General features: G+C 33.7%; 1 protein-coding gene across 2 annotated transcripts in view; it reads left to right on the top strand.

Annotated features, from left to right (window-relative positions):
- The window catches only part of LRRTM4 (leucine rich repeat transmembrane neuronal 4), a 756267-nt gene that overhangs the window by 601774 nt on the left and 142152 nt on the right, over window positions 1-12341 (top strand). The window lies entirely within an intron of this gene.

Below are 12341 nucleotides of genomic sequence, written 5' to 3' on the forward strand. Positions count from 1 at the left end.
AATTTTCCTCTTACACTAGTGCCTTCCCAAGTATTTCTTGGATTTCAATTTAAGAAATTACATATATTTTTAAGACGTTGGCTACAGTGAGATGCCAGTAAACATTCATTAATTTTGATTGATGATAAGTATTTTTTCTAAACCTGTGGTCATATTATTCTAACATTTCTTTGGTTAAATGATCAGAATCCCTGTATTTTATTCTTTCCTTTAGAATTTGTATTCAACATACATTTTATCTCCATAATCTCTTCTACGTGTCTTTCCCTCTTGACACTGCCAACTATTCTTAAATTCTGATTGCTGAGAAAATTCCTCTGTCTTCAAATTTCAATGTTTGTTTATTCCAGTTACTAATCCGAGATTTACTACCAGTTTACCTTTAATGCTGCAAAGACGAACTTTTTTGTTTTCCAATACACACTTCTTACAAAAGTTTATTATTAATTATATAATAATTATTCTAGTTTCCTAGAACTATTCTGCTATTAAAACTTTTTTTGGCCACGCCCACAGCATGTGGAAGTTCTGAGGCTAGGGATGGAACCTGTACCACTGCAGCAACCCACGCTGCTATAGTGTTAATTTTTTTTTTAGTTGAAGTGTAGTAGACTTACTATATTATATTAGTTTCAGGTGTATAATATAGCTATCATATATCCTTATAAATTGATTACACACCATAAAAAGTTAGTATAAAATATTAACTCTATTCGCTGAGATGTACATGACATCCCTGTGACTTGTCTGTTTTACAACTGGTAGTTTGTACTTCTTAATCCCCTTTGCCTAGTCCATCCCTCTCTCCACCCTATCCTTCTCCCCTCTGGCAACCACTGGTTTGTTCTCTGTATCTGTGAGTCGGTTCTATTTGTTATATTTCTTCATTTATTTTTTCATATTCCACATATTAGTCAAAACATACAATGTTTATCTTTCTCTGACTTCCGATACCATCTAGGCCCATCCATAATGTCACAAACAGCAAGGAAGACTTCATTCTTTTTTATGGCTGAGTAACATTCCATTGTAGATATGAACACCGTCTTCTTTATCCAACCTTCTGTTGATGGACATTTGTTTCCATCTCTGGGCTATTATATAGTGCTGCTGTGAATATTGGAGTACATATATGTTAGCGTTTTCATTTCCTTTAGATAAATACCCAGGAGTGGATTTGCTGGATTGTGTGATATTTTTATTTTTTATTATTTTGAGGCATTTCTATACTCTTTTGCATAGGAACTATACTAATTTACACTCCTACCAACTATGTACTATGGTTCTCCTTTCTCTATGTCCTTCCCCACTCTTGTTAGTTCTTGTGTTTTTGATGATTGACATTCCAAAGGTGTGAGGTGATATCTAAAAGTGTGGTTTTGAATCTTAATGACCATATTAACTAGATATTTTACAGTTCTCTTCAGTTTTTTTATAATAACTTTTCATAAAAAACAAACTCCCAGAGTGTTTATCTGAAATTTTCTCATATTTTAATATTTTCCTTTTACTTAGTCCCTTAAAGAGAACATTTTTCGTATTTGCTATGTTCCAGACAAGTGGAGATAGTTGATATGGTTTCCTTCAGGATGATAGGAGTTACCTGGGTGACTCCATTGTGTTCTGAATATGGAAGAATAAAAAAATTCAAATTCACTTCACTGAGAGTGGCAAACTTATACAACTACCTGCATTTTAACCAATGTCTAGTCAGCTGTCAGAAGTCTGAGGTGTAGGGGCAAAAGAATTGTACAACTCGGGGTAGATGGAGAAAATAATTTGCCTCTCTACTAAAAATACATTTTACGAGTTTATGTGGGACAGTCGCCCCTATTAAGAGAGACACAACTTTAAACAGACCAATTCTCAAAGCATAAATTGTATCCCATTTTCATATCATTTTCACTAACCAGGAGATTTTACATGAAGACTCTTAGACTAGATACTCCTTCTTACACTAGGAACCATTAGCCCACTTGTTCTTGCCTCTGGCTACTTTCTCTCCAATCAGGTTGACATCATCCAATTTATCTCAGGATCCACCTCATTCCTGAGGCAAATTTATTTTTTGCATACAGTAAATCTCCAATTGGTTGTCTTTTTTTCCCCCTTTGGTCTCATTTTACATTTTTTTGAGAAATTACTAAAATGTTTTGACATTTGGATGGTACTTGCCCAGATCCAGCACTAGTTCTTATTTCCTGTTAATATTTTATTGCATATTAGAAAATGGATTTCTACAGCTTCCTTATTAAGCCCAGATACACAGAGGGTTTCACCATCAATGAAAAAGTGCAGTGTTTAACTTGTAGTTAATAAGCATAAGCTAACCTGAAATTTCCTATCTATACTTAGTAAACTGAAGTTATTCTATGATTTATAATCTTGCCACTGATTAATACGTAACTAAAGACAAACTACAGTAAATAAATAATTATGATGGTTAGCAACAAATTAAGTTAAACTTGGAAATTAATCTAAACTTTATTGTTAAACAAATAAAAGTTTAAGTTAAACTTAGAGAAATTGAATTATAAAAAATGAGATGTACACTAATTTAAAAATTCAATTTAAGGTTGTCAAAATGAATAGTTTTTTGAGTCAGAACAGAAATAATGATTGATATTAAAACACACAATTCTCTACCTTTCATTCAGACATACTGTTCCATTTTTCAAGTTGACACAATGTGATATAAGATTTTGTAATAAACTATTTAATAATCACGATTTTATATATATATATATATGTATATACATATATATATTTCTTTTTTTTTTCTGCACCCACAGCATGTGGAAGTTCCTGGTCCAGGGATCACACCCATGCCACAGGAGAGACCTGGGCCAGTGATTGACAACATTGGATTCTTAACCAGTTGTGCCACAAGGGAACTCAAATAGACACACATTTAATTTTACATGTGAACAGAAAATATGCCTTTGTTTAATGATCACTGAAGCTTTAGAAAAACAAGGCTTCAGATTATTATTTCATAAAGCAAAATGTAAAATATCTCCAAATATAAATAAAAAAAAATTTAAAGGATATATAGTATACAGGTGTTGTTCACAATGCAAATCCAAAGAAGAGAAAAGAAAAATAGACTAAAAAAAATTAAACTTCTTATAAATAAAATCATTTTTAAAATGGCATAGCTACAGGTATAAAGAAAATTAAAGTGTCCATAAAAGGATGAATGGAAGATGCTATATACATAACATAATGAAATAATACTCAACTATAAAAAAAGAATTAAATCTTGTCATTGGGGCCAACATGGATGTGTTTAGATGGTATTATGCTATGAGTAAGTCAGATAGAGAAAATCAAATACCACATGACTTCATTTGTATGTGAAATCTAAAAATACAAAACAAAAGAATAAACGTAACAAAATGGAAATAGAATGAGATACAGAGAACAAACTGGTGGTTGCCAGAGGGAAGGTGGGAGAGAGGCAACTGATTCAGCTAAGAAAAATTAGGAGGTGCAAACTTCCAGTTACAAAATGCAAAAGTCACAGGGATGAAATATACAGCATGGGTAATATAGTCAATAGTACTCTCTGTGGTGACTGATGGTAATTAAACTTAATTGTTTTGTACTGTATAGAAATATAAAATCAGGAGTTCCCGTGTGGCTCAGTGGTTAACGAATCCAACTAGGAACCATGGGGTTGCGGGTTCAATGCCTGGCCTTGCTCAGTGGGTTAAGGATCCAGCATTGCTGTGAGCTGTGGTGTAGGCTGCAGATGCAGCTTGGATCTGGCATTGCTGTGGCTGTGGCAAAGGCTGGCAGCTACAGCTCCAATGAGACCCCTAGCCTGGGAACCTCTATATGGCACGGGTGCGGCCCTAGGAAAAAAAAAAAAAAAAGAAATATACAATCACTACGTTGTGCACCAGAAACTAACACTGTGTTAAGTCAATTATACTTCAACAAACAAAAAACAAACTCTGAGAAAATATACAGATTTGTGGTAAACAGAAGTGTGGGTTGGAGGGGATTGGAGAAAAGTAGTGAAAAGGTACAATCTTCTAGTTATAGGTAAGTGCTAGAGATATGATATACAATTTGTAAATATACAACATAATTAATATTGCTGTGTGTTATATATGGAAATTGTTAAAAGAAATTCTATCAGCTCTCATCACAAGGAAAACATTTGTTTTTATTTTATTTTTTTATCTGCATAAGATGATGGATGTTCACTAAACATTGTGATAATAATCTCATGATATATATAAGTGAAATATATATATACCTGTATACCTGTTATATTGTATAAACATATACAATACTCTATGTCAATTATATCTATGTAAAGCTAGAAAGAAAGACAAAAGAAAGAGAGAGAGAAAGAGAAAGAAGGAAAGAAGGAAGGAAGAAAAAGAGAAAAAGAAGACAAAAGAAAGAAAATCCTGTCTGGGAAAAAAATAAAAAAATTTAAATCATTCAAAACAATATTCAAACACAGTGGCAAAAGTCTAGAATATGTTCTAATCTAAAAAAGGAATGCATTTTCTATCACCACTATTATTTTACATATTTTCTAATACTTCCAGTCAGTATATAAAGAGAAGTAATTAAATTAGAAAATATGAACATTGGGAAGTAGACACCAAAATTTATCTTTATTTGCAGATGTTAAAGTTGTCTACTTGAAGAAAAAACATCTCCAACTTAAATATTTCAAATTACAAGACAACTCAGTAATATACTTACTTAAGTGAACATACATCAATTTTTATTAGCAATATTCTAAGAGACAATCATACAAAAATACCATTTAAATTAGAAAAAATATACACAGTAACAAATTTACTGTGAAACGTAAAAATCATTAAAAAATTCTAAATTCTACTGTTTTCAACATATGTAGATCCCTTGCAAATAAATAGTTATACATATCTTTAAAAAAGGTCAAAATTGTAGATAAGCGAAGCAGAAAAACATAGACATAAAGATATGTTTAATATGAATAGTAATAATGTTGCAAAATAAATAAGATTTTCATTTGTAAAGATTAAGTTATATAACAAGTGTTTTCAAATGTGGGAAAATGTGGCCCTGTGATATCGAAGGGTTTTTTTGTTTGTTTGTTTAAACCCTGTTATCATGAGCATTTTGAATGTCATTACCTCTAAATATTATAATGGCCTTAGAATTTCTCATTACTTATTGCCTGTGGTTTTATTTCTAAGAATTTATCCGAAGGAGTTCCTGTTGTGGCTCAGTGGATTAATAACCTGACTAGTATCCATGAGGATGCAGGTTTGATCCCTAACCTCGCTCAGTGGGTTAAGTATCCAGCGTTGCTGCAAGAATTTATCCTAAGAAAATAATTAAGGATAGATTTAAGTTTATTACTACAAGAGATTCATCATAGCCCTATGCATAATTTCTAAAAAATTGGAAGCAATATAATTGAAAAATGTACTGAACAAGACATATCCCTAAAATAACATATTATATCATTTTTGCAGAAATGTATTTATTGTTACAGAATAATAATTGTGATAATAAATGAAAAAGTGGAAAATATTGTAATTCCTTCCTTTTTATTATACACACACCTAATTAAAAAGCTGCATATCATAACATTGTTTCTATCTCATGGTGGTGGAGATATGGATAATTTCAAACTATACACCTACACGTCTACAACACAAACACACAAATTATACAATTTCCTTTTTTTTTTAAATTGGAAAATGTGACTTTTAATTTTCCTTTTTCCCCAGCATTATTTTGTAATAAATAAATTATCAAATAAACATATTGTACACTTTAAACTTATGCAATTTTTTATATCAATGTTTTTATTTTTCCTGTTCTTCCTTAATATTACATTTTATCAGGAAAAAATATTAACCCATTCCATTCCTATTGACATTTCTTTATACATACCTATTAAATATAAATATTAGTTAAATATAAAGGGGTATTTCTCTATATCCCTTTCATTCTTTCCTTTTCTGTATATTCCTTTCTGCCTTCCCATTCCTCTTTCTTTGTCTTTTTTTCTTTCTCTCATATTCAGTTTCTTTGCTTGAATGAGCAAATTAGAGTCCCAAAATGATCCTTCAATGACCTAATGTCTCACTTCCCATTGCCATGAACCATAGGAAAAACCTATAATTCATTAACCATGAACCTCAGGAAAAAGTTGAAATTCACAAGCACTAGACTTTTTTAATACTGATAGAATTTCTGTAAATGGAATTTACATGGTCGGGTGTGTAATCGTTTCTTAAGAAAGATTGTATTATTTTACAGTATTTGTTCTTGGCGGTCAGGGGACAACAAGATTTTTATTTTTATTTTCAATAACTCCTTAACTGACTTATAGCAAAGTGTGAAAATTCTAATAATGATTATTGTATTAACATATGGTATGATAAAATGATCGTGGTTTGTTTTTTTTTTTTTTTTTTTTTTTTTGTCTTTTTAGGGCCATACCTGCAGCATAAGGAGGTTCCCAGGCTAGGGGTCTAATCAGAGCTGTAGCCACCGGCCTATGCCACAGCCACACCAATGCCAGATCTGAGCCATGTCTGCGACCTACACCCCAGCTCATCAGCAACACCGGATCCTTAGCCCACTGAGTGAGGTTTCCACTGGGCCATGATGGGAACTCCTGATCGTTCTCTTTAACACCCTGGCTTTGCAGCATATCCATCTTATTCACTGAAGGTTTCCTTTGCAAATTCAATACCCAGTCGACCCTTATTCACTGCCTTCAAAAAAATGATTATTCCTAAATGGTTCATTAATAACTAAAGGATAATTTTTACAGAGATTTCTTTTTCATCTTATTCCCTAAGTAAAAATGTACAAATATTATGAATTAAATGTGAATTCCATATTTTTTGGAAAAATTAACATTCTTTGATTACTTCACTAGTGAAGACATTTTTTGTAGATCAATTTATTACTCACTACCATCAAACTCATCTGTGTTTCTTCTTGTTATTTAGTCCAAATACTGTGGGGAATGCATGAGAATAGTTTAAAAAGACAGATAATGTCTAGTGGAAGTATTGAGATATCGTTCTATATTGGGGGAAACTGAAATAACATGGAAAGAGATAATATAATACCAATTAATATTTTACCTACAATTGTTTTCATATTTTCACATTTCTGTGAATTGGGTGGCCCTCCAGCATCTTTGTGGCCATTTCATTGCAAAATCTTCTTCCAAGTTATTATCTACAGCAGTAAGTGAAGAATTTGACACAAGGTCTATCCTTGGGTATACTCACACTTTTTGTATAGTGTTCCATCAATCCATGAATAAGAGGAAACAAAAAATATTTATGCTTAATATTAGAGCTTTAAGAATAAAGCACTTTTGACAAGTGTGTGGTTCATGTTATCTTTACTATGATACTTCATGGTGAGTAGTTTTATACATTATATCCAATTTTTTTTTACATGTGTGACATTTGATGTTGCCTCAAGTCACGAAACTCACTAACAGCAGATGGGGTTTCAATATGCGTTTTCTAACTACCAAGTAGATGTTCTTTCCACTGATCCAACAGCCCTCTAAGACATTGATGTAGATTCCTCTCTACTCTGTTATATGAAAATGGGTCCTTTACAGCTATTTAGGATCTTTTATACTTTCACAGTGATTTACATTAACACTGCTGAGAGATATATGTTGTTTAATCCAATCATATATCTCAAGCTTGTGTGCAAGGAACACAGATTTTCCATTATAAAAATATTGTAATGATATATGTGATTGTATAAGGCTATCATCAAGGGTATGAATAAACCCTATCAGATTGGGAGGGTTCCATGTCTATATATCCGTGACTGTTTTCTTCCTTGAGCGACAATCTCTGAATCAAATCTGATGTGGTGAGTAGGGTTGTAGGTTTTACTCATAAAAATTATGGATATTCAAAGAATCAGGTTATATTTTCCTTAGATTTAGCTAGCTGTGCAACAGAAACTTCACAACATGTTTTCTTCCATTTGGCCCATACAAAGGAGTAAACAATATTTGGCAAATGAAGCACTGATCCATATCACATAAATATTAAGTCAATAAGTATACCCATATTGATATTCTCTGTAGTGAAATAAAACCATAAGCAGTTAGAGTCAGAAGAGACTTAGAAGCATCCAGTCAATTCTTACTTTGCCTGTTGAATCTTGCATACAACACCTCAAGTAAATACTGACCTAGCCCCACTATTAAAACCTCCAGCAATGATCAGCTCATTAACGTCATTAGGTAGCTCATTCCATTTTTGTATGGGCTGTATCCTTGGCAGTACCTGCCTATGGCTGAGCTGAAACAAATACCTTCCAAGAATTCAAACCTGGAACTTAAGACTCATTTCACTCAGTACAATTTCAAATCTTGAAGATAATTTCTTGGGTATCTTTAAAATTTCTGATTAATTTCATTATTATTGTCTGAGTCAATCCTGCCAAGGGTATATATCATTAATATCTTAGCCTTTTTTTGTTTCTAGAGTAGTTATTATTGATAAGTTCTTCACTGCATATTTTCATTAACCTTGTATAAAAATCTATTTATAGTAAAGAAGATATATGAATTGATTCCATCATGAAATGTTTTCATTAACCACATTATTATAATTAACAGTCTGAACCTCGTGTATGTTTTTATTTATAATTCCATAAAGCCATAAACATATTTATTAGTGCTTCCATTAGAGCATAAACATAATCACTTTGATTTTGAAAAAAGAGGAATTTATTTTATTTTCATTTGATAACACACACTGGATTATTGTTTGACATAATGATAAAAGTAAAGTTGACAGTGTATGAACTTAGAGACAGGCAGATGTGCATTCATCTCATTTTTATTGTTCTTATCATTTAGCCTAGCATTTTAAACCATGAGCTTTATGTTGTTTCTATATATAATATGAGGATTATAAAACAACCTTGTAGTATAACTATGAGATTATAAAATATATGAAAATGCTTGGAATTTGTTGGTATAAAATTAAGAGTATTGAATAAATCAAGATGGAAAATTAAGAGGAATTGGAGCTCACCACCCCCAATAAACACATCAAAAACACATCTACATTTGGAAAAATTCTCATTAGAAACTGGCTGAAGGACTCGTGTACAACCACGGTTATAGGAGAGATGCACATGTAATCAAGAAAGGAAACAAAAACTATCATATATGACCATAGACAGGGACTCAGAAGAAAAAGGAGACTACCTGAGTGGACATCCATCCTGGGGAGTTTGCAGGTTGAACCACATCTGGGCATCCAATCCTGGTGTTCTACATTGAGAAGACAAGCTTCCTTTGCTGGTTGAAGAGTTGTTGCGACAGATAGAAAGACGGGAGAAGCCTGGATTCTCTTCATGAGGTTTGGAAGCACAGTGCCTTGCCCCCAGGAAGGGCAGAGAGAGGTTTGAACTAATGGCTGCTAGGTTTCCCACAACTGCCACACCATACAACCCGGTCCCAGTCAAGCAAATGCTGTATTCCTGGCTCACTCCATGCTGCAATGTGGCCTTAGATCTGGCAAGGATTGGGAAAATGTCTTGACCTTTAGATGCAGAGGTGATTAAGTCCTGAAACAGAGCCTAGGCAGGGCCATGGTGGCCTTGCTGGCAATTATTCAAGCAGCACCTCAGAAGTAGCCCAAATACTTGATAGAAGCTGTCCAGCCTCTCCTCCATGGGACAATACAGGGAAGGAGCTGCAAAAGCCAGAGATAGTGATTCTCTGTGATAGACAAAGGGGTCTTATCCTCAGCAGGTCAGAGAGAAATCTGCTCTAGAGGCTGCCAAGTTTCCCATGATCACTTTCCCAATGCACCCCAGACCAAGCTGAGAAAATGTTCTGGTCTGCTCATTCTCTCCATATCCCAGCACTGGATCTATAGTGTCTAGGACTAAGGAAATAATTCCACTATAGGCTACATCTGACCAGCCGCACAGATGCCTATACAGGCAGCACAATAGAATTTGTATGCTTACAGATTCCCCACTGATTTAGAAATTTTCTCCTTCAGGGAAAAGTTCCCAGTACAGAGAAAGGGAAAAACACAAAATTAAAGGGAACAGGCGTTCCCGTTGTGGAGCAGCAGAAACAAATCTGACTAGAAACCATGAAGTTGCGGGTTCGATCCCTGACCTCGCTCAGTGGGCTAAGGATCCAACATTGCCATGAGCTGTGGTGTAGGTCACAGATGTGGCTCGGATCTGGTGTTGCTGTGGCTGTGGTGTACAACAGCTCCGATTGGACCCCTAGCCTGAGAACCTCCATATGCCGCTTGTGCAGCCTTAAAAAAAGACAAAAGATTAAAAAAATAAAAAAGGGAACAGGGCAGGCTCAAGCTGGATTCTCAGGGTTTCTGTTCCAGCAAATCAAGATCAAAATCTGCCCCTGAAGGGCGGTGATGGCCTCCAAGCAGAAAGAAACTCCTGGCTCACATCTTGCATAGGCTTTAGAGCCTCTAACTTCAGTCCCACCACCTAGCAAGATGATAGCTGCCAGAAAACCCTAAATAAAAATGTAACTGGTTTCCACTCAAAATCCAGCCCTCTCATTGAAGGTATTGGGTATCCATACACTGCATAGGAACATTCTGACATAAGAATGCCATTTCAAAACTGCAATAGGTAAGTGTTTCACCTGAATTTAGAGGCAGAAAAATTTAAGCCAAAGGAAAAAGCAGAGGAACTACTCTTAATTGAAGAAACAAGGGAAAACTGAAAAAAAAACAAACTATAGAAGGAGACCAGAAAAAGAACAAACACATGGACACTAAACAACCTGCTACAAAGAAATCACATAAGAAATAATAAATAAAATAGATATGTAAAAAATATAAAAAAATTGAAACCAAGGTCTTGTTTTGAAAAATATAAATAAAATTGACAGACTTTTACCTAAGATCAACAAGAAAAAAAGAGAGAGGACTGAAATAAAATCGGAAGTGAAAGAGGAGAAATAACAACAGATTTCATAGAGATACAAAAATTCATGAGAATACTACACAAGGTTATATATCAACAAATTGTATAACATAGGAAAGAAATGGATACATTTCTAACAACATACAACCGGCCAAGACTGAATCAAGAAGAAACAGACAATTTGAACAGACTGATCACTAGTAGTTAAATTGAATTAGTAATTAAAAAACTCCCAGCAAACAAGAATCTGTGACCAGACAACTTCTCAGAGGAATTCTACCAAGCATATAAAGAGGATCTAATATTTATCTTTCTCAAACTATTCCAAAAATTTGAAGAGGACAGAATTATTTAAAATTCATTCTTTGAGGCCACCATTACCCTGATACAAGGCAAAGGTATTACTGACAAAGAAAATAATAGGCCAATATATTTAATGAATATATATGCAAAAATCCTCAGAAAAATATTAGAAAATCAAATCCAACAATATATAAAATAATCACATGGCATTTATTTCAAGGATGAAATTTTGTTTATATTTTTCAAACAAGATCTTGGTTTCAATTTTCTTTTGTAGTTTTAAAATATCTATTTTATTTATTTCTTCTATGATATTTTGGAGCAGGTTGTCTAGCATCCATGTGTTTGTTATTTCCCTGGTCTCTTTCTAGAGTTTTGTTTTGTTTTGTTTCTGTTGCTTTTTTTAGGGCCTCATGTGCAGCACATGGAAGTTCCCAGGCTAGGGGTCGAATCAGAGCTGCAGCTGCCAGCCTACACCACAACCACAGCAATACCAGATCTGAGCCACATCTGTGACCTACACCACAGTTCAGAGAAATGCTAGATCCTTGACCCACTGAGCAAGGCCAGGGATTGAACCCAAATCCTCATGGATAATAGTCAGGTTTGTTACCACTGAGCCACAATAAGAACGCCATTTTTTTTTTTTTTTCTAATTTCAAACCATTGTGCTTGGAAGCAATGCTTGCTATAACGTATATCCACTCTAGATTGGTTGAGACTTTTTTTGGTGCCTAGCATACCTATGCTAGGGAATGTAGCATGTGGACTTGAAAAGAATGTGTATTTTGTTGTTTTGGGATACAATTTTATGTAGCTATTCATTAAGTCCAACTGATCTATTGTGTCATTTAAGACCACTGTTGCCTTATTGATTTTCTATCTGAATGATCTATCCATAGATATAAGTGTGGTGTTATTACCACCTACTCTTATTGTCTTATGGCTAATTTCTCTTTTAATGTCTGTTAGGATTTGCTTAATATATTCTGATGAATGAATAAATAAAATATGATATATATATGAAAAATGGACTATTACTCAGCTATAAAAAAAGAAAGAAATTCTGCCCTTGGCAGCAATGTAGGTGGATA

Source organism: Sus scrofa, chromosome 3 (assembly GCF_000003025.6).
Source record: "Sus scrofa isolate TJ Tabasco breed Duroc chromosome 3, Sscrofa11.1, whole genome shotgun sequence".
NCBI classification, from domain to species: Eukaryota; Metazoa; Chordata; class Mammalia; order Artiodactyla; family Suidae; genus Sus; species Sus scrofa.